The sequence below is a fragment of the Gorilla gorilla genome, chromosome 7, assembly GCF_029281585.2.
Source record: "Gorilla gorilla gorilla isolate KB3781 chromosome 7, NHGRI_mGorGor1-v2.1_pri, whole genome shotgun sequence".
Lineage (NCBI taxonomy): Eukaryota > Metazoa > Chordata > Mammalia > Primates > Hominidae > Gorilla > Gorilla gorilla.
The window spans coordinates 131,125,796-131,149,733 of record NC_073231.2 but is presented as its reverse complement, the minus strand read 5'-3'; the positions used below and the strand labels follow the sequence as shown (position 1 = coordinate 131,149,733).

At 42.0% G+C, this 23,938-nt stretch overlaps 1 protein-coding gene across 9 annotated transcripts in view; it reads right to left on the bottom strand.

The window, feature by feature from the left end:
• NSMCE2 (NSE2 (MMS21) homolog, SMC5-SMC6 complex SUMO ligase) overlaps positions 1-23,938 on the bottom strand; it is a 274,568-nt gene that overhangs the window by 45,911 nt on the left and 204,719 nt on the right. The gene's annotated exons all lie outside the window — the stretch shown is intronic.

Here is a 23,938-nt window from a genome sequence, read left to right as displayed (position 1 = left end):
ACTCATTTTAAACAATTTGATCATAAGATCCCTTGGTGTAGTTTTTTCCCCATGTATCTTTCTTTGAGGGTTTGTGAAATCTGAAAACTGTGGGTTCACAGTTTTCATGAAATTTGGAAAATTTTCAGCCTGCCTGCCTTCCCTTCCTTCCTTCCTTCCTCCCTCCCTTCCTTCCTTCCTTCCTTCCTCCCTTCCCTTCCCTTCCCTCCCTCCCTCTCTCCTTCCTTCCTTCTCTTTCTTTCTCTCTCTCTCTCTTTTTTTTTTTTGAGATGGAGTCTCCCTCTGTTGCCCAGACCGGAGTGTGGTGGTGTGATCTCGGCTCATTGAAACCTCCACCTCCTGGGTTCAAGCGATTTTCCTGCCGCAGCCTCCCGAGCAGGTGGGACTATAAGTGCATGCCACCACGTCCAGCTAATTTTTATATTTTTAGTAGAGATGGGGTTTCACCATGCTGGTCAGGCTGGTCTGGAACTCCTGACCTCAGGTGATCCGCCAGCCTTGGCCTCCCAAAGTGCTAGATTACAGGCGTGAACCACCACGCCTGGCCAGCCATTATTTTCTTAAATCTTTTCGTCTCCTCATAGCTTTCTTCTTTTGGAGACTTCACTAAAACATATATGTGACTCCTTGAGACTGTCCAGACTTCACTAAAACATATATTTGACTCCCTGAGACTGTCCCACAGTTCACTGGTGCCGTGTTCATTTTTTTAAGATTTGTTTTTTTGTTTCATTTTGGGTACTTTTCACTGCTGTGTTGTCCAGTTCACTAGTCTTCTCTTCTGCAGTGTCTAAGCTGCCATTAATCCCATCCAGTTTGTGTGTTTTATCTTTTCAAAAATTTCAGCCATTGTAGGTTTCATCTTATTGGGTCTTTACATATGTATAGACATACACCCCCACTGCCCACACACACACACCTACCTTCCATGTATCTAATTAACATGGGCAATCTTTCTTATAGTTTTCTGAACATATGGAATGCAATCACAATAATTGTTTTAATGCCTTTCCTATTAATTTTTATATCTGTGTCACTTCTAGGTCAGTTTTGATGGGTTGATTTTCCCTCCCTTATTAGGGGTTGTATTTTCCTGCTACCTGTTTGCCTGGTAATTTTAACTGGAATCTAGACATTGTGGGTGCTGTTTATTTTTGTTTTCTTTATAAACATTCTTGAGTTTTGTTCTTGGATGCAGTTATTTATTTGGAAACAGTTTGATGCTTTTGGGTCTTATTTTAAAGTTGTGCTCAGGATGACCAGAGTGGTGTTTAATCTATGGTTAATTTTTTTCTACTACTGAAGCAAAAGTAACCAATGTCTCTGAATTATGGATTTCTTTCCTTTCTGGTTGTTGAGAACAGGTACTATTCTCATCCCTGTGTGAGTTCCAGGCACTGTTCTCTCTAATCCATTAGATAGCTCTTTCCCTGGCCTTGGGTAGTTTCTTCACATGCATGTGCTCATCAGTATTCAGGAGACCTCCTCACATCTCCAGATTTCTCTCTTTGTGCATCTCTCTACTCTAGTCTAGCTATCTTGGCTTCCCTGGACTCTTAGTTATATTTCCTCCATTCAGGGAGATCACAAGGATCTGCCTAGGTTCCCCTTCCCTGTACTATGGCCTGAAAACTCTCTCAATAGTAAGCTGGAACAAGCATGGAACCCATTTCCTTTGTTTCCTGTCTTCAAGGATCATTGCCTTTCCATGCCTGATGTCAATGCCTTGAGTGCCGTGGTTGTTTCACAGATTTTGTTTTCTTTTTTTCTCTGTTATTTTAGGAGGGAAGTTCAATGTGGTCCCTGTTATTTAATCTTGATCAGAAGCTTAAGGTTTGCTTCTAGTTTTTGGCTGATACAATAGATGTTGCCATCAACATCACCGTATACATACTTTTGGGTCTATGTGCGGACTTACATGTTGAATAAATTATTTAAGGTGGCTACTTCCCCATATATAGATTGCAACACTGAATATTATCAGAAGTGTACATCTTTTCCAATTTGATAGGTAAACATTATTTTACTTTTTGAGTCAGGGTCTCACTGTGTCGCCCAGGCTGGAATGAAGTGCAGTGGCGCGATCTTGGCTTACCAAGAGCTCAACCTCCTGGGCTCAAGTGATCTTCCCACCTCAGCCCTACTAAGTAGCTGGGACTACAGGCACTACATCTGGTTAGTTTTTGTATTTTTTGTAGATATGGGGTTTCACTGTGTTGCCCAGGCTGGCCTCAAACTCCTGAGATCAAGTGATCCACCTGCCTCAGGCTCCTGAAGTGCTGGGATTACAGGCGTGTGCCACTATACCCGGCCCTATTTTATTTTCATTTCTTTTGTAAAGTTAAACATCTTATATTCTTACTGGTGATTGGTACTGCTTTTTCTGAAACTATGTGCGTTCATTTTGTAGAATATTGGTTTGTCATTTTCACATTGATTTGTAAGATTTTGTGCAGGAAATTAATCCTCTATCACATAAATTACAATTTTCCTCTTTAGCTGATAGTTTGTCTTTTGACTTTACTGAAGGCATCTAAAAATATCATAAATAATTTTTTAACTTTTTAAAAATTTAACTGGCATTCTGGTCTGATAATTTTTGCTTTGATGTAGTTCAAATTATCAATCTTTTTCTGCATGGTTTCTAGATTTTGCATATTTTCTGGATGTATACATACATGACATTAGCAAGGCTTTATATCTCAAATGCATAATTAACAAGTGAAATACCCTAGTTTCTTTTCTCCCCTGTAACCTGGAATCAGATAATAGTGTTGCTATACTGAGTTCACATTGGCTTATGCTGACCTAGACTTCAGATAGGCAACTGTCTTTGATTAATAAAACATGGAAGACAAAAATTATTATGTGTAAATGCAATTTGGTAGGGAAGAATTTCAAAGCATGGAGGAGGGAGGAAGTATATATTAAAAAAGGAATCTTGGTCAGGTGTGGTGGTGCACGCCTGTAATCCCAGAACTTATGGAGGCCAAGGCGGGTGGATCAATTGAGCTCTGGAGTTCAAGACAAGCCTAGGCAACATGGCAAAACCCCATCTTTACAAAAAATACAAACATTAGCCAGGCATGGTGGCATGTGCCTGTAGTCCCAGCTATTCGGAGGCTGGGGAGAGAAGATCACTTAAGCCCAGGAGGTTGAGGCTGCAGTGAGCTGTGATTGCATCACTGCACTCCAGCCTGGGTGATAGAGTGAGACCCTGTCTCCAATAAAAAAAAAAAAGATCTTCAGGAAACCACTGACTTTAAATCATAGTCTTATTTTTTTCCCAGGATGGACTCATCTTGAGGGTATTCTGGGAAGGTGGAGTGATGATGTGAAATCAGAAACAACAGGCCAGGAGTGGTGAGCCAGCCTGGAATCCCAGCACTTTGGGAGGCCAAGGCAGGTGGACTGCTTGAGATGAGAAGTCCAAGACCAGTCTGGGCAACATGGCAAAACCCCATCTCTTAAAAAAAAAGAGAAAAACCAAAAATCAGCTGGGTGTGGTGGCACACGCCTATAGTGCCAGCTACTCGGGGGGCTGAGGTGCAAGAATTGCTTGAGTCTGAGAGGTAGAGTCTGCAGTGAACTGTGATCATGCTACTTCAACTCCAGCCTGGCAACAGAGCAAGAGGAAAGAAGAAAGAAAGAAAGAAAGAGAGAGAGAGAAGGAAGGAAGGAAGGAAGGAAGGAAGGAAGGAAGGAAAAGAAGGAAAGAAAGAAGGAAAGAAGGAAGGAAGGAAAGAAGGTAAGAAGGAAGGAAAGAAGGAAGGTAAGAAGGAAGGAAAGAAGGAAGGAAGGAAAGAAGGAAAGAAGGAAATAAAGAAAGAAAAGAAGGAAAGAAAGAAAAGAAAGAAAGAAGGAAAGAAAGAAAGACAGACAGACAATGGTTATTCTAAGACCTGCTGGTTGATCATAACATAGTTCCTAAAGTCTGGAGCCTGCCCTGAAAATTCCAGGTTCTGACCAATGCACGTACTGCCAGTAGTGTCATAAACATAGTTGGAATAGACTTTGTACCTTATCATACACTTTCTTCATATTGTTGCCTAATTGTTTTCTGGAAGTTCTATTTTCCCAAGAAGGCAGTTAGCTGCTTGAGAGCAAGGCCTTGGGCCATATGCTTCTCACAATACTAAGTTTATATATAGAAGGTGAGTTGTTCTGAATTGAGTTCTTAAGTATGTGCTGTTGAAGGTAAGAAAACTGTGTAGAAACTACCTCAAATTAGGAGACTAGAATCGAAAAAGAAGACATGCTATTCACTTGTTTGCCCTGGGATGGCATTTGTTATCATCATGCATTGATAAGAATGAGGTTTAGACCAGGTGTAGTGGCTCATGCCTATAATCCCACCACTTTGGGAGGCTGAGATGGGAGGATCACCTGAGCCCAGGAATTTGAGACCAGCCCGGGCAACACAGTGAGAGTTCGTCTCTGCTAAAAAACAAAAAATACATTAGCTGGATGCGGTGGTGTGTGCCTATGGTCACAGCTGCTCAGGAGGCTAAGGTAAGAGGATTGCTTGAGCCCAGGAGGTTGAAGCTGCAGTGAGCTGTGACTGCACCACTGCACTACAGCCTGGGTAACGGAGTGAAACCCTGACTTTAAAAAAGAGAGGGAAAAAAAAGGGTACCAACAAAGGAAAATCAATGTGGTGAGCCTGAATGGAAGACTCCTCCATGGAAAATATAATTGCTAAAAAGGTCATACTCTTTCTCTGTACAGTTACAGTGAATAAATTACTGAAGGACTTAAAATGGCAAACTCTTACATTTCCTTAGGGGAAAGGAACTAACCTTTAGCAAGGTTCTATTAAAAGGAGAGGGAAAGCTAACATTGCTGACCGTGCACCCAGCCTTGTACTAATAAACACTTTTCATGAATTAGCTAGTTGAATCCTTACACGCCCATGAGGGAGATCCTATTATTCCCATTTCATAAATGAGAAAACTGAGGGTTTGACATGCAAGATGACTCAGCTAATACAAGAAGTCAGTGTGATTTGAAAGCAGGTCTGTCTGACTCAAAACTCAGCCCCTCACTGTGCTACAGTGCACCTCATTTCACTCTCAGAGCAACCCAAGTGGAAGCTTTCCCACTTTGCTGATGTGGAAGCTGGGGCTCTGAGGTAAAGGAACAGCCTAAGGCCCAACCAGGTCTTTCTGACACTGAAGCTCATACACTACTCTGTTTGGTACTTGGGGTCTGACATTCCTTACCTATCTACTTCTCCTGTCCCTACCACTCTATCCCTGTAACTCCTCTCTCTGTTCCTAACACACAAACACACATGAAAAGAAAAAAGAAAAAAAAAAAGATTCTAGTCAATGAGAAAAGTCATGATGAAGAAAACATGCTCTGCAGGGTTATTCTGTGTCTGTTTTGCCTTATGTGATTCTTTGCGCCTAACTATATCTCCTTCCTTTAAACCCTTCAGTGTGAGTCTAGTTACATCTTTGAGGTCCTCCTTGATCCCCACCCTCCCTTGCTGGAATTAGTTGCTCCCATTCCACCTGACATCTCGCTTTGTTTACTTCTCTGCTATTCTAGTACTTCTCATGCTTTGCCCATCTCCCCATAGGGCTTCATCCAGTATTTTACTTAATTGCTCTATCACCAAGAGCTGGCACACTGCTCAGGCATGGTGCACAATGAATGAATGAAAAGAGATTGAATGAAAGCCTGCAAGTCCCTACATAGTATTTACATCAAGAAAGAAAGCTACTGGCAGGATCACAGCTCCACTTCCAGAGGTGTGAAAAAATATTACTGGTAGACAACCACCACCTGGCTTGGTTGTTTTCAGGGAGTGATCGAGTGTCTAAAAATGCAAGGCTCGGCCAAGCACAATGGCTCAGGCCTGTAATCCCAGCACTTTGGGAGGCCAAGGCGGTGGATCACGAAGTCAGGAGTCCGAGACCAGCCTGGCCAACATGGCAAAACCCCGTCTCTACTAAAAATACAAAAAATTAGCCAGGCATGGGTGGTGGGTGCCTATAACCCCAGCTACTTGGGAGGCTGAGGCAGGAGAATCGCTTGAATCTGGGAGGTGGAGGTTGTAGTGACCTGAGATCGTGCCACTGGACTCCAGCCTGGGTGCGACAAGAGTGAAATTCTGTCTCAAAAAACAAAAACAAAACAAAACAAAACAAAACAAAAAACAAAAACAAAACACAAGGCTCCTTGAAAGGAAACTGCAAACCTAAAAAGCACATTACTGATTTATGGGATTTGTATAAGCTTTTAATGGCTGGGAGGAATTGGCCTGCTGCTTAGATATCCACTTAAGCATTAAAGACTTTGCTTCTAGTTGCTAAATTATTTTGAACAAATCATCTCCTACATTCATTCAATTCACATCTCTGCATGTTTGCTATCCTATTTGATTACCGGTCTTTGAAAAACACATGCCAATCTTTTTCACTTTCCATTATTCTAAATAACTATCCTGGAAATGCCAGATAGCCTAAAGTTGCTCATGCAGGGCTTTCTAGGGGGTCTTGGTTGGAAGATAGAGTAAGAAAGCATCAGTTGCTTTCTGCCACTATTTAGTTGTAATAGCTGGTGGACTGAATCTCAGATCTATCATTTTGGGTCCCTTTGATTTTTCATTTTGTTCTGCAAAGCCTGTTGAGAGAAGAAAAGTAAAGTTCTGTTTCTTTTTTTCCTTCCCTTCTCTGCCACCAGACTGAACAGTGTCACACTTTGTCCACGGAAGAGTATGGGGAACAAGGAAACTCTAAGGACGTGCATAACACATACATGGAGGCTGAGGGTGGATGTAGAAGGCACAGGATGACCGATTTTGAGGACACTTTTCCTTTGCTTCAGTCTCCTTTGTTTATGTGGAAGGTGACAACAAAAGAGCTAAGCTGGCAAGTCGTGAGGTCCTTCTCTTTCTAAGAGTTACCAAGAGTAAGGCCTGTCTGTCATCAAATACAAATTTGGAGCTTACAGCTGGTTGAGATTTGGCATACAGATCCTTCCTTCTTTAAAGTGTTTTCCACGTGCCATTTTTAGAATTGGGATAATTCTAAAACACAGTAAATTAACTCAACTGTTAACTTTTTCTCCCCATACTTGACTTTTATCAGGGCTGCCTCTTCCTACTTTTTGGATCTTATCTCACCACTCTCCCCCTGTGCTCTAGCTATACCTGCCTTCTCACCCTTTCTTTTTTTCTTTCCTTCTTTCCTTTTCTTTCTTCTTTTTCTTTCTTTTCTTTCTTTCTCTCTCTCTCTTTCTTTCTCCTTCCTTCTTTCCTTCCTTTTTTTCCTTCCTTCCTTCTTTCTTTCTCCTTCCTTCTTTCCTTTTTTTTTTTTTTTCCACTTTAAGTTCTGGGATACATGTGCAGAACGTGTAGGTTTGTTACACAGGTATACATGTGCCATGGTGGTTTGCTGCACACCTATTGACCCATCCTCTACTCACTGTCTCTTGATCATCAAATTCACTCTAGCCCCAGGGCCTTTGCATGTGATATGTGCTTTCTGTGTATTTGCTGAGTTCTTCTCTGTGCTCTCCCCGTGCTGGTTCAGCTCAAAGGTCACTTCCTCAGAGAGGCTTTTTCTAATGATTCTTCTCCAACCGGCCCCGCACTCTTTATCACACTAGCCACCTGTCTCCTGCTCACCCCACCCCATCCTGCCACTGGACAAAAGGCTCAAGGCCCTTGCACTTGAAACAGATCTCTTGCCTTTTGCCCTGTTGAGTCTGCTTTCTACCACCTCAGTCTGCTATCCTTGTTCTAGTGGCACTGCAGATGCAACACATTTATTTATTTATTTATTTACTTATTTAAGACAGAATCTCACTCTGTAGCCTCGGCTGGAATGCAGTGGCGCGATCTTGGCTCACTGCAACCTCTGCCTCCCAGGTTCAAGCAATTCTCCTGCCTCAGCCTCCCAAGTACCTAGGACTACAGGCGTGTGCCACTCACGCCCGGCTAATTTTTCTATTTTCAGTAGAGACAGAGTTTCACCACGTTGGCCAGGCTGGTCTTGAACTCCTGACCTTGTGATCCACTCGCCTCAGCCTCCCAAAGTGCTGAGATTACAGGCATGAGCCACCATGCCCGGCCACAATACACATTTATAAAAGAAATTTCTGTTAACCTTGAGTAACTGGAGAAATTAAATTTAAAAACCATTTTCTAAGCTTCTGAAATGTTAATGTTTCTATTTCAGTTTAGCTCTTATAATGTAACAAATCTTTTGAAAAGCATAGAACAGAGACATCAAAGTTTATTAAATGTCTCAAAGAGTTCATTATTTCTACAGTTTTTATTATTCTTTCTGTGACCTTATCATTATCTTCTTTTCTTTTCTTTCTTTTTTTTTTTTTTAATTGAGATGGAGTTTTGCTCTTGTTGCCCAGGCTGGAGTGCAATAATGACCTGATCTCTGCTCACTGCAACCACCACATCCCAGGTTCAAGTGATTCTCCTGCCTCAGCCTCCTGAGTAGCTGGGATTAAAGGCATGCGCCACCACGCCTGGCGTATTTTTAGTAGAGACGAGGTGTTTCTCCATGTTGGTCAGGCTGGTCTCGAACTCTCAACCTCAGGTAATCCACCCGCCTCAGCCTCCCAAAGTGCTGGGATTACAGGCGTGAGCCACCGTGCCTGGCCATCTTATTTTTAAGAAAACTATCATTTCTTGATTCTATTTCACCATTTAGGTTCACATGAATTATTCCAAATTTCTTAATTTCCAAGCAACACATTACATTCTTCAGATTTCTTCCAAAATAGTTAAGGGGAAATCCCTGATGATTTCAGCTGACAATTCCTTAATCAGGAAAAGACTTTAAATGCTAGTCATCGGAAAAGTTACAATTTACAGGAAAGAAAGGGGAAATGCTGACATATTGCACAACATACCACGAATAAAGCATGGCTTATTAATTCAGTGGCATACTCATGCTGACAATTTTATCAAGAACTTGTAGTGACATCATAAACTGTGTTAGAGCAAATGAAATGTTTTTATTATCTATGTTTTTGAAAGTCCAAGGTAAAAATAAGATTTCCTTCTTTGGAGATTTTATGGGAAAAGGAAACTATACAATTTGCGCATTTTTTTTTCAGATTTCTACAAAGATTCTAGGTTTTAAATGAAGCAGAGAACTGAGTGAAAGGGAATTCTTTGGTGTCTAATTTCATCCAGTATTGAGGAGAGTGGTTTTCTTCATGGTTTCTATTCTTTGGTAAAAGAAAGGAAATACATGCTTCTGCTTCTAGTTGTGTGTGCACAGATCCAAGTTCTCTGCTAGTGGCAAGGGCAAATGCCTCAATATGGTCCCCAGAGCAAAATCTTCCCCCAGGTTACACAAACACAGTTTGAAAGCAGTAATTACTGCGGTGTAACTTTGACCCCCAATTTATCTGATAAAAATCAATTCGGTTTCAGTTGGAGTAATTATCTAACATATTAAAAGTGAGATCATCATTAGCACTGGGTTTTCCCCCTTGCGATCTAATATATTCATCAATAAACCATATTCTTTATTAATGTTTTATTACAAGTGATCACAAACATAAGGCATTTCATAAACATATCTTGTTAATAAACATATCTCATTAATCGTTACATGGTAATTCAACAGCAGGTATGATGCAAACATTATACTCCTCGGTAAATGAGCATGGAGGAAAAAAGAGCTCCAGGAGGCTGAAACAGATCACAGTGACTCAGTCCTAAAGTCAGCCTAAACCTCTGTTCACATTTGGTCTTGAGCATTTATTCATTGGAATGGTATTGGCTAAGGGAGAAAAACATTACGGAAGAATGGATGAGGTACTTGCAGGTATGCAGAAGACAAAAAAAAAAGGGGGGCTTAAAGTCACCGGGGATTTAAATGTAGTTATGAGAAACAGCAACAAAACTTTATGATATTGGTCTTTATTTTGAAAACCATATTGAATACACCAAACAAAAAGCTATTACACATTTCTCTTTTACATAATTGCAATAGCTACAATTGATTGGGCACTCATCATATGGTAGGTACTGTTTCAAACATTCTCCATGCATTCTTTCTTTGAATTTCCATGACAATCCTATAATGTTCCAATTCCAATCCCCATTTCAGGGATTAAAAAAAACTGAGGAGCAAAAAAGGTTAAATAACTTGCCCCAAATCTGACAGGTGGTGGGCTGGGAATGGAACTCCCTTCTGTCTGACTCTAGTCTGAGTTATGTATTTTCCTTATTTTGACATTTTGGAGTCAGTCTTCCTAGGTGCCCTTTAGGACTCTAGCAAAATGTGTCAAGTATTTTCTGATGTTTCATCCTGCCAGTTACACAAACGATTAGTTTCCCAATAGAAAGATACCATCTGTTGTTTCTGTTTAATCACACCTAATTTTGCTTCAGTGTCTCTGTTTACCTAGGATGAGGGTCCCCCCATCATAGTAGAAATGAGAAAGAAACAGCCTGCCAGCTTACATGTTTCATGATCTTCTTGAGTTTCTCACAGCAGAGCTTTAACATTTCCTTCTTAAAAACCTTTTGACCACAGACTGGTGCTTCTTGTTTTGACAGTCCAATCTTATTAGATCATGCTCTAGCTCAGTGTAGGCCTTGCTCAATACTCTGAAATTTCAGACCTACTGAAGCTACTAAAAACTTTTTGATTGAGAAGTCCACGGCCTCATGTGAAACTGGAGTCATGGAAATTTGAACAATTAATACTTTTTTTTTTTGAGACTGGGTCTCACTCTGCACCCAGGCTGAAGTGCACCGGCGTGATCATAGCTCACTGTAGCCTTGATCTCCCCAGCTCCAGCAATTCTCCTGCCTCAGCCTCCTAAGTAGCTGGGACTGCAAGCATGTGCCACCACACCTGGCTAATTATTTTGATTTTTAGTAGAGACAGGGGTCTCGCTATGTTGTCCAGCTTGCTCTCAAACTCCCAAGCTCAAGCGATCCTCCCCCATTGGCCTCCCGAAGTGCTGGGATTACAGGCATAAGCCACTGCGCCTGATCTTAATAAAACACTTCTATGGTAAAGTGACTCAATGATGGCAATAAAATAAATGACTAATATTCACATATGACTTTTTATCCAAAGCTCCTAAAGTGCTTAATGAATTTTTATACACTGATTAAACTTCTACAATGCAGTAAGTATACTCTGTGGTTTCACAACACAATTCTTTTTTTTGAGACAGAGTTTTGCCCTTATAGCCCAGGCTGCAGTTGAATGGCGTGATCTTGGCTCATCGCAACCTCTGCCTCTAGGTTCAAGCGATTCTCTCCTGCCTCAGCCTCCTGAGTAGGTGGTATTACAGGGATGCGCCACCATGCCCAACTAAATTTTTTGTATTTTTAGTAGAGACAGGGTTTCTCCATGTTGGTCAGGCTGGTCTTGAACTCTTGACCTCAGGTGATCCACTCGCCTCGGCCTCCCAAAGTGCTGGGATTACAGGCCTAAGCCACCGTGCCCGGCCTCATAACACAATTCTTTCATGGACAGCTGCACGCTGGCCCCATGTTATCAAGCTCAAATTGTCCTCAGATGGCTGGCAGGGGGTAAGGAAAATGCACTTCTTCATCTATCTTCAGAATAAGGAAACAGTAAAAGGTGGGGAAGAACTTGAGCTGGGGCAGATTTCACCAACTGAGCTACACTCACCGGAATGGGAGGCCTGCAGAATCTCAGGGAGTGGGTTGGCCATGTGGCTTGAAAAAGGGGAGGAAAATGGCTTCCCAATAAAAGCAATTTGCAGATGCTTGTGTGTATCACCTTTGTATCGTGTGGCCCCATGACTCAGCTTTCAACTCTGTGGAAGTTAAACAGGTAACTTATTTCCCCTCTAGATCTCCATGCTCCCTTCCCCAGATACAACCTATAGTCTCAAATCTATCAGCAGCAAAAATAGGTGACTAAGGACGAGGCCAGATGGTCAAACTTTGGGTTGTTGTTTAGCCTGTATTGCTGGTAGTAACCAGAACAGCGTAAAATGCTACCATGGAAAAGGTCAAAGGAAAAAGACTTCTCTGACTCAAGAAGACCATTACGCGAGGATAATTGCCAATTGTGATTTTTAAATAAATGACACAGAAAAGGTTTTACTTAGGATTTTTTCCCCCCAAAACATCCAGAGAAAATACTTAGGATTTTTTATCTTAAATCAAAGAGCAAAGGCCTGAGACTCAGTATTTAGCATCTTGTTAAAACTAGGTCAAGGAGTGTAATGAGAATTTTCACTTTTCATTTGGGATTATACTGTAGAGAACATGGCACCACGTTCTAAGAGAAGGTTATATAAACTCCCATGCCTCCGAGACTAGGAAACAAACAGGAGTGGAGGAAGTGGGCCAGGTGGGGCCTGGTAAAGTGTGGGTACTGACTGTTACCCAGTCAGGCAGACTGTTTCCACAGGGGAAGCAGGGAAGACACAGTGTTGTCAGATTTGGCAGTTAAAAAAAAGAAATTGAAAATGCAGATTTTTATGTGAAACCCCCCAATTTTTGTATGTTGCAACAAACTGACATATGCGTATACAACTATGTGGGCCAAGCCAAACACATCTGTGGGTGAGATCCAGCTCACAGTGCTGGTGTCTGTCCTCTGAGACCACAGTAATCGTTTTTAACTCTTCAGCAATTGAAAAGAAGCAAGAGCTGACACATCCTCCAGGGAGCAAACGACACTTGCTTAGTCAAAACCCCTTTATACCTCTACTTTGTGGGGTTTTAGAGGCAGGTCCAAGAAGTTGATGAATTTCTTCCATTAACAGTATCAAGCCTACAACCCTGTAGCTTCCTCTTGGAAGAAGGGAGGTATTCTGAGATCTCTAGGGCAAGCTAGGGGAAGTGTTCAGTGAGAGTGATGTTCAGTGGCTTCACAACAAGGTGTAAAATCTGTGATTTGTTCTTTGCTGCCACTCCAGACAAATGGGCTCAGGAGATGTATCAACTAGGGTCTTCCAATTGGCAGCTCAATAGGACTGATGGAAAAGTTCAGCCACGGAGAAAAGAATCACATTCCCTTTCTGATCTGACAACACATTATGAAACAGACAACACGATGGCTGGCTGGCCGCCTGCCTATCTTCTTTATCATATACTAGGCATCTCGCCATACACCATGCTTTCAGCTATCTTCCCAGACTGCTCCTGGAAGATTTCTAAACATAGACATTGCACATGTGATTGGAAAGAAGGAGACTTCTATTTTAAAGAAAAAAAAATTTCCTTGTCTCTAGCTATGGGGCTTGAAATTGACTACCCACTAAATCTACCAGGGACCGGTACCCACAATGTTAAAAGAGAGGAAAAGGAAACAAATGCTGGACTCTTTCCTCCATGTTAAGTGAACAGGGAGCTGATCTGCGAGTGATTTACAATGGGCTGGGCTCCCATTTTAACACACTGTTTTATCCACTGGCATAATTCAGTAGTAGCACTAACATTGAACCTTTATAAATTGCTTACTCTATATATGCCATGCACAGTTCTAGGCATTTCACATGTATTAACTTATTATTCCCCACATAATGCTAAGGATGTAGGTAATATCATTATATTCCCATCTTACAGATGTGGAAACAAGCACAGAGAGGTTAAGTATTTTGCCCAAGGTCACACAGTTAGCAATTGGTGGAACAAGAATTCAAATCCAGACAGTCCAGCTCCAGGAACTGTACTTTTAACCATTACACTAGATAACCTACCAAAATGAAGACTGGATGTCAAGATAAAGTCCATAAATTGAGACTGGGTTATTCACTGTGCAATATGAAGGCTTGGGAATTCTCTGTTCTGATGGTCAGTGGAAAACAAACGTGCTATTTTCACATTTTGTGCAGGTCTCCTAGAGCAATTATGTGTTCAGGAAAAAAAATCTAAGAAATTTCAGTGTATACATTTGACTCAAATACTGTTACAGTGGAGCTGCATCATATCTCTTCACTATGTGGGGAAGGGAGGGAGGAAGTGGGGAGAAGAGAGAGAGAGATAGAGAAATTTAAATTGGGCAGTAAGGCCCAAGATGGGACAATGAGAGGTGAAAACAGCTGTTGCTCAGTTTTTTTTTTTTTAATATATATAAGCTTTTTGTTTTTGTTTTGTTTTGAGACAGGGTCTCTGTTGCCCAGGTTAGAGTGCAGTGGGGCAATCATGGCTTACTGCAGCCTCAACCTCCTGGGCTCAAGCCATCCTCTCGCCTCAGCCTCCCAAGAAGCTGGGATTACAGGCGCATGCCATGGGACTACAGGCGCATGCCAGATTACACCTGGCTAATTTTTTAATTTTTTATAGAGATGGGAGGTCTCACTATATTGCCCAGGCTGGTCTTGAGCTCTTGGGCTCAAGCAATCCTCCCATCTCAGCCTCCCAAAGTGCTAAAATTACAGGCATGAGCCACTGCGTCTGGCCAAGTATAAACTTATTCAATACTATGACCTGTAATCCTAATTGCCTGGCTATTGACTCTCAAGCCTGGCTTTGGGGCCAATCTTATGCAGCATCCTGTAACAGCACCCTAAAATAACATTTAGCCTGTACTACAACTGATTGTTATTGTTTAATGGATTTTTTACTAAGCCTCTCCACTAGACTATAAGCTCTGTGAGGGCAAGGCTCAAGCTCTAACAGGGAACTCTCAATACCCAGCTGACTAAAAATTTATACACCAAAGCACAAGGCTATACTTTGGTCAGAAAAAATTACACTGCATATAGGTATATGAGCGTTTCTAAACTCCTAAACTGAGTATGCAGGTATACGAGTTTCTAAACTAGGTTGGCATCCCCCTTCTAGCCTTCATTTACTGAGGGTCTGTTTCTCTTTAACTATATACTCCTTGCTGAGTAACCTCATTCACTCTCCAACACCATAAGCCAGCAACACCCACATTTTCTTATTTCCCCACATGCACCCCTGAGCTACAGGTCTGATTTTCCAGCTGCCTTCAAGATATCTCTGCCTGACAGCTTAACGCTTCCAGAACTAAGACTTCTCTTCAGCCTCTTGTCCCTACTCCATTTCTCCTCTTCCAGAGTGAGGGCTTATTTACTGCTGTGGTGTAAAGTGAGGCTTTGGTGTCATACAAATCCATGTTCAGATCCTAGGGAGACACTGACTAGCTAGCTATATGACACTGGGCTCCTCTGAGTTTAGGTTTTCACAGCAGCAAAATGGCAATGATACTACTTACTCCGTAGGGTTATCATGATGACTAAATCAAATAATGTATTAAATTCCTTAGCTTAATGCCAGGTATATAGTTTCAGTCTGAAGTAAAACAGTACCTTTTATTATTCTCTGTACCAGTTAATTTAATATCTCCATTTATCCAACCTCTGAAGCTGGAAAACATAAAGACATCCTTCACTTCTGAAGATCTTCCCACTCCCTTTTACTTCAAATAGTCCCTAAGTTCTATCAGTTCTTTCTTTCCTTCCTTCTTTCTTTCCTTCCTTCCTTCCCTCCCTCCCTCTTTCCTTTCCTTTTTCTTTCTTCTTTCTTTCTTCCTTCCTTCCTTTCTTTCCTTCTTTCTTTCTCTCTTTTTTTTTTTTTCAGAGTCTGGCTCTGTTGCCCAGGCTGAAATGTAGTGGCACGATCTCAGCTCACTGTAACCTCTGCCTCCGGGGTTCAAGCGATTCTCATCGCTTGATGAGAATCAATGATGAGACTTGATGCCTCAGTCTCCCAAGCAGCTGGGATTACAGGCGCATGCTACCATGCCTGGCTAATTTTTGTATTTTTAGTAGAGATGGGGTTTCACCATGTTGGCCAGGTTGGTCTTGAACTCTTGACCTCAAATGATCTGCCTGCCTCAGCCTCCCAAAGTGCTAGGATTACAGGTGTGAGCCACCGCACCCAGCCTCAATTCTACTTTTAAAACTCCCAAACCTGGATTCTTCCTCTGCACCTCCATTGCCTTCAGGTAGGCCCTCATCTTTGTCTAAACCATTGTAACTACTTGCTATCTCGTTTCCTTGCCCCAGGTCTCTCTACACTTTAGCACATACATCATGGGGCACTGAAGTCATCTCTCCTGAAACCTACATGGATCACGTCACTCCTCTACTAAAAACCTTCACAGGCTCCCACAGGTAAAGTACGCATCTTCACCTACTAGGAATGAGGTGGCAACTATCACTTACTATGCTAAATATCTTGGTAGGATCTTTATATATATTATTCATGTAATCATCACAACAACGCAAATGAAATGAATTTAAGTATCTTAGTTTTATAGATTAGAATCGAATGAGGCTAATCATTAAGCACTAAGGGAAGTCAAATAACTTTTCCACAGTCTAAATCAGTCAAAAACTGAAATTCACAGCCACGTTTGACTTTATCCTGTATATATGTCAGTACAATGAATTAATATCTTATGTAGAGAATAAACTCTAAAGTCAAAGCATAAGATGAAAATCTCATGTATGACAAAGCCCATTTGACAATTTCTTAGAAAGGTCAAACACAGCCAGGATTTCTTTTAGCACTAGAAAGAACATTGTTTCTTTAGCCAGCACAAGAAGTAGGTGACATGCATCTTAGGGACCCGTTATACAAACAATGTATATCTTTAAACACTACAATCACACTTGATGCAATGAAATTTTACACCATGAGAGCAATAGGGAAGCTGAGAGCAACTGAGGGAATCATTCATCCCTGTCATCTTATGCACAGTGTGGGACTGGTGGACAAAATTACCTGTACTATTTAAATTTCCTCTCTGTTTTACTCTCCATTTTTGTTGAGTATGTGGAGTTGAATTTCTGTACAGCAATTGGAATATATAGTTAATAGTACTTACAGTGCACTGTAAGTACTTATAAATTACCTCCTTTTCCTAAACAGCGAGAGGGGGTGCAGAAGCCACTTATTTTGACGTTCTTGGCACCCAGTATTATACTTTGCACAAAATAAGCAGTTAATTTATATACTTATTGGAAAAAATGGATACCCCTGACCTTTTATTTTACAGTTTAGTTCCTTCAATACTCATCACAAACTTCAAATTCGTGCAGCATGAGTTAAGATGATCATTGGGTAGGTCCTTATTTGGTCCTGCAAATGAATCAGAATTCCAAAGAATTCTGTCTGTTCTTCATGTTCTGCACTGCAGTTTGGTCTTGAATACACAACTTGAATTAGGATGTGTCCATTCAGTTGAGAACAACATCTTGCAGACTAAGGAGTCTGACAGTTCCCACAGGCTCTCCTGAGTCAAAGCTGAACTGCAGGTTCACAGAGGGAGGCAGCTACTCTGAAAGCTGCCTCATTTTCTGGTCTACTGTGGTCAGTAACAGGAAACTGAACCTTTGGTATTTTGGGCTTTGATTCTACCCTGCCCTTAAAAGGCACTCAGAAACACTGAGTCTTTAAATATGGAAAGAGTGAGGACTCTCCGCTTGCGAAACAGAAGATGCGGGGAGTGTGGAGCTGCAGCATGGACACTGCGTTACCCTGCTCCGTGCCCTGGGGAAAATGTGTGTGTGGTGCATGATGTGTGCTCAGATTCTTTGTCCCGGATTCTCAGAGTTGTTTGGAAGCACAGGCACCAACTTCCTATCCAGTTCCTGAGCAGTGGTCTTGCAGAGTGGTCAAGTGGAGGCTAAGATTAGTCTTGCTATAGCAATGTGATGGCAAACACATGTCTATATTCATTAAATGACAGTATGACATCATGAAATCACTCAGATCTGGGTTTGAATACTGCCCCTGCACGCTCCCCAACCCCTCTGTTTCAGGGTCCTTTCTTGGGACAGGCCATTTGCTTTATATCATTGTTCTAATCTTCTTGTTCTATCTGATTAAGAAGGATAACACAGGTCAAGCACTTAGCACAGTGCCAGCTATCTTCTATAAGCTCAATAATCAGCAGTAGTTATCATTCTTCTCTCAATTCTCACCCCATATTAACCTCTAAGTAAAAGCCAAAGCCCTTCAATGGCCTGGGAAGCCCTGTGTCATCCACCCCTTGTTAGCTCTCTGATCTCATCTCCTACTTTCCTTTCCCTCACTCATTCCATGGGAACCTCCTTGTCACTCCTGGAACGTGCGCCAGGCCAACTCCCACACCAGGGCCTTTGCAAGGACTGATTCCTCTGATTTATCCCCAATGCTTTTAATAATGCCTAGCACATAGGAGACATCCAATAAATATGTGTTAAAAAAGAAATTGGGACCTGGCGTGGTGGCTCATGCCTGTAATCCCAGCATTTTGGGAGGCCGAGGCGGGCAGATGACTTGAGGCCAGGAGTTCAAGACCAGCCTGGCCAACATGGCGAAACCCCATTTCTACTAAAAATACAAAAATTAGCTGGGTGTGGTACCACGCACCTGAAATCCCAGCTCTCGGAGGCTGAGGCACGAGAATCACATGATCCTGGGAGGCAGAATTTGAGTGAGCTGAGATTGTGCCACTGTACTCCAGCTTGGGCAAGAGAGTGAGACTCGGTCTCAAAAAAAAAAATTGGGGCCAGGTGCGGTGGCTCATGCCTGTAATTCCAGCATTTGGAAGGCTAAGGCTGGTGGATCACCTGAGGTCAGGAGTTCGAGACCAGTCTGGCCAACATGGCAAAACTCTGTCTCTACTAAAACTACAAAAATTAGCCGGGCGTGGTTGGTTGGTGCCTATAATCCCAGCTACTCGGGAGGCTGCGGCAGGAGAATTGCTTGAACCCAGTAAGCGGAGGTTGTAGTGAGCCAAGATTGTGCCATTGCACTCCAGCCCTCCAGCCTAGGTGACAGAGGGAGACTCTGTCTCAAAAAAAAAAAAAAAAAAAAAAAAAAAAAAAAAATGGCTTGTATGGAAAACTCATGTCTTGTGGAGAATGGGAGCTCACTAACTGCAGAGGTCCTGACACCATGCCTGGGTCCCCTTCTGAAGGAACTGGGACGCTGTCTCCTAACAATTAACAAGAAAGTCTTCCAAGTACTTTCGGTGAATAAGTTCACTTAATCCTCACCACCACCCCACCACCACCTCCATGTAGTGAGGTATGATTATTATTACTTATTTTAGAGAAGACCAAGCACTGAGAGGTGAATTTGCAAAGGTCACAAAGCCAGTATGTGACAGATGCTGGATACCATGAGCCACTGCATTCTATTACCTTTGGCCCGGGAAACCTCGGGTTAGATGACTACTTGGGACGCTGTTTGCTGTCCCACTTCTGCTGGTTTTTCAACCCCTTCTGGATGCCAACCGTACAGGCAAGTGATTTTCCTCAGGCCCCCTTTCCCACCAGCCTGTGCTGCTGGGGTTCTAGCACATTCCCCAGCCAATCCTGCTCAAGTTATGATGGAGGTCAGGCTAAATGGGTCACATAGATTGTTCATTTCAGGGACAAAAAGGCATGGCTCAAAGTTTTTTTTGTTTTCTCTTTGAAGCCATACTTCACAAAAATAGTTAATGATTGTGATGCAGAAATAATTGAGCAGTCAAATAATGACAGGATGGAAAGTCAGTGAGTCAGACAGGACACTATTTGGAACTGAGATGACCACTGGTTAGGTAGGATGATTCAAGACTGCTCAGCGGGCTGCAGAGCCCAGGTGGAATGTTCTTCCATCCATTCTTCACTCTGCTAGCATTAATCCATCTTTTAACATTCATCTCAGTACTCCTGCCCCCAGAAAGCCTTTGCAGACCAGCCCCTTCCCGTCTTTCTTCCTCTCTCCCCAGGCTACATCAGGCCACCTTCCTTTCTACTCTCAAAGCACCTTGTACCTCCTCCACCATAACACACTTGCTGAACTTTATTGAGACCACCTGTTCCTACTCCACTGCCCACAGACTGTAAACTTCAGTGCAGGGACGATGTTCTTCACATCTTTGTACCCCCATGACATAGCGAATAAGAGATGCTCAATAAATGACTGTTGAATGGAACAGTGCCAACTTACTGAGATACCACAACTTTTTAATCTCTGAATTTGCCTTGTCACATTTGATATGGCTTAGAATGAGGTCTAAATGGCATAGCCAGGATCAGGTGTGATGGCTCATGTCTGTAATCCCTGCACTTTGGGAGGCCGAAGCAAGAGGATCACTTGAGTTCAGGAGTTCAAGACCAGCCTGGGCAACATGGTGAAACCCTGTCTCTACTAAAACAAAAAAATTAGCCAGGTATAGTCCCAGGTACTCAGGAGGTGGAGGTGAGGTGGAGGTGTGAGAATCAATTGAGCCTGGGAGGTCAAGACTGCAGTGAGCCATGATGGCACTACTGCACTCTAGCCTGGGCGACCAAGCTAGACTTGTCTCAAAATAAAAAAAAAAGAGGCACAGCCCTTGAAGTGACCCACTTCCAGTACAAGAAAGCCGAAAATTGTCCAGGTGTAGTGGCTCATGCCTGTAATCCCAGCATTTTGGGAGGCCAAGGCAGATGAATCACCTGAGGTCAGAAGTTTGAGACCAGCCTGGCCAACATTTTGAAACCCTGTCTCTACTAAAAATACAAAAATTAGCCCAGCATGATGGTGCGCACCTGTAGTCCCAACTACTCGGGAGGCTGAGGCAAGAGAATCACTTCAACCAGGGAGGTGGAGGCTGCAGCAAGCCGAGATTCTGCCACTGCACTCCAGCCTGAATGACAGAGTGAGACTCCGTCTCAAGACAAAAAAAAAAAAAGAAAGCCAAAATTATGAGGTCAAGGTAATAGTCTTCAAACTACATGGCATTCTCTTTCCATAAGCCAAAAGTTCTTTGGTTATTCTCAGTGAAATGAATTGCCGACCTCCCAATAAATAAATGCATTAAAGGGGTTGTTACATTTTCCTTAGGGGTGCTTAATATGGTTTGGCTTTGTGTCCCCACCCAAATCTCATCTCAAATTGTAGTCCCCACATGTCGAGGGAGGGACCTGGTGGGAGGTAACTGGGTCATGGGGGCTGTTTCCCCCATGCTGTTCCTATCATAGTGAGTGAGTTCTCTTGAGATCTGATGGTTTAAAAGTGTGTGGCAGTTCTCGCCTCTTGCTCGCTCTCTCTCCTGCTGCCATGTAAGACATTCCTTGCTTCCCCTTTACCTTCTGCTATGATTTTAAGTTTCCTGAGGCCTCCCCAGCCATGAGGAACTGTGAGTCAATTAAACCTCTTTTCTGTATAAATTACCCAGTCTCAGTTCATTCTTTATAGCAGTGTGAAAAGAAACGAATAGAGTGCTCCTTTCTTTTTAAAAATGGAGCACACTGACAAAGAATTTCCTCTTGATTCAGCCAATATACTTGGTGATGAGAATCCTGTATCAACTAGACTATTGACAACCTCGTGCATTTCACTATATACAGATTTAAAAATACAAATTATTTGTAGGTGATGCTATAAAAATACTTCAAAGGTTTACTTTCAGAATGGTTCACTGGGTCATAGTAAAGGAGTTATCAAATACAGAAGAAAATAACAAAACATTATTTTTTACTAGCATCAACTATTCATGAAATGTGCTACTTTGGGTATGCATGCAGAAAAATGTTTCAGCAATAAATGGGGGCAAGGAAGTTCATTTTAAGGATCGGAGGAACAACTACTATGGCATTTTGAAATCAGATTTTAATATCACCCCAAACTTAATCTCATCAATACTAACACTGTCCTGAGTTTTGCAGTTATTAAGAGGATTAATTTAAAAAATCACCCATCACCCTGCTTATTCTGAACCAATGTTGACATGAGTCTCAAACTGGTGACAACAAACCACATAGTATTTAAATGAATCAGAAGTTCCTGGTAAGACCTAAACTGAAAAAAAAAAAAAAACAAAAAAACCCACAGATGAATTTGATATGCAATCCCTGTTAAGAACCACTGGTCACGTTCAATGGTATTCCATTTAATTACTAATAACAACTCTGCCTGTTTTTACAGATAAGGAAACAAAAGTGGAGATGGTTTAAGTAAATTTCCCGCATTATCCTGCTAATGAGGCGCAGCATCAGCACTGGAAGATCTGGCTCTGGGTCCACAGAGCTAAGGGACCAGGCAATCTGCTTGACTGCAAACGCTGGATCTCACGTTTACTGGCTGGGTGACTTTGGGCAAGTGTCTTAACTGTGTCTCAGTTTCCACATCTGCAAAATGGGGATTTTTGTAGTACATGCCTCAAAGGGCTGTGGTCAGGATCAATGAGTTAACTTAAACAAAGTACTTGCAACAGTGCCTGGCATGTAGTCAGCACTATTTTATTTATTTATTTTTTGAGATGGACTTTCACTGTCACCCAGGCTGGAGTGCAGTGGCACAATCTCAGCTCACTGCAACCTCTGCCTTCTAGGTTCAAGCGATCCTCTGGCCTCAGCCTCCCTAGTAGCTGGGACTACAGGTGTGTACCACCACACCAGGCAAATTTTTTTCTTTTTAGTAGAGACGGGGTTTCACCATGTTGGCCAGGCTGGTCTTGAACTTCTGATCTCAGGTGATCCACCTGCCTAAGCCTCCCAATGTGCTGGGATTACAGGCATTGCACCACTGTGCCTGGCCCAGTCTGCATTATTTTTGCTATCATGTGACTTCAACATCCGTGTTTATTTGTCCACATTAATATTATGAAGTGTATGTATTCATTTTCTGATACATTTCATAATTGCTTTGCATATTGTAAAAGTAATCAATAATTTTTTTTTTGAGACAGAGTCTCACTCTGTTGATGGGCTGGAGTGCAGTGGCACAATCATAGTTCACTGTAGCCTCAAACTCCTGGGCTCAAGTGATCCTTCTACCTCAGCCTCCCAACTAGCTATGACTACAGGTGCACGCTATTATGGCTGGCTTTAATTTTTTTTTTTTTTTTTCTAGAGACAAGGTCTCACTTTGTTGCCTAAGCTGGTCTCGAACTGCTGGCTTTAACTGATCTTTCTGTCTAGTCCTTCCAAAGTACTGGGATTACAGCCTAAGTGTTTGTTAATTAAGAGATTTCACCCTAGTTTTTACTGTGTCTCATTCCAGAAGGAAGAGCTAATGTGGAGAAGCAGGCCTTAAAGAAGACAACACTTGGCTGAACAAAGGAAATCATTTCCCCCATTTAGAACTATTTGAAAATGGAATGAGCTGCCTGTCCCAGGAGGTCCCTCAACCAAAGATGACTTCTTAGTAGGTAGAGACTTTGTAGAGCAGATTAAAGAATTGCCTTTGCAGGGGAGGGGAAAAACTGGGTAAAATAAGCTCTACAGATTCAATGTATTATCCTGGAGATGACTGCTGGCTTGAAGAGCTACCTTTTGGCCAGGCATTTTTATAGGAATGTAGCTTTAGTTACATTATATTCAGACATTTACCTTGACTAAAAAGCATGAAAATATGAAATACAGGTTGTTAAAAATGGGTGTGTGATTGTGACAGAGATGTTACGAATTCATTGATTTTAGGATATCTCACAGTAAAAATGGCCCAGTGAAGTGATTGTAACAATTTAATTGAATAAGTGACTAAGAATAACTTAATGTTTGCAATGAGAAAGAAAATACTTCCTGAATTTCTAAGTATACTCTATATTTTCTATGCAAAATAAGTAATCAGAGGTATTCGATTTCTTAAAGAAAAATCAGTATAAGCACTGTTGTTTTTTATTCTAATTTCTTAAGAGAAAAAAATTAGCAAATTCTCTGATCCATTTTTATTCCACGAAAGTACACCTTGGCCATTTTCCTGCAGGAATGCCCAGCCTTGAGTTTGCTTCTCCTCAGCAGGTATTGTCTTATGTTTGTAAGCAACAATACAAAGGAGGAAAAGGAAATGTTAAAAGCTTTCTTAAAAATTACCACAGCAGGCCGGGCGCGGTGACTCACACCTGTAATCCCAGCACTTTGGGAGGCAGAGGTGCGTGGATCACTTGAGGTCAGGAATTTGAGACCAGCCTGGCCAACGTGTGAAACCCCATCTCTATTAAAAATACAAAAAAATTAGCCTGGCATGGTGGTGCATGCCTGTAATCCCAGCTACTAGGGAGGCTGAGGCAGGAGAATCACT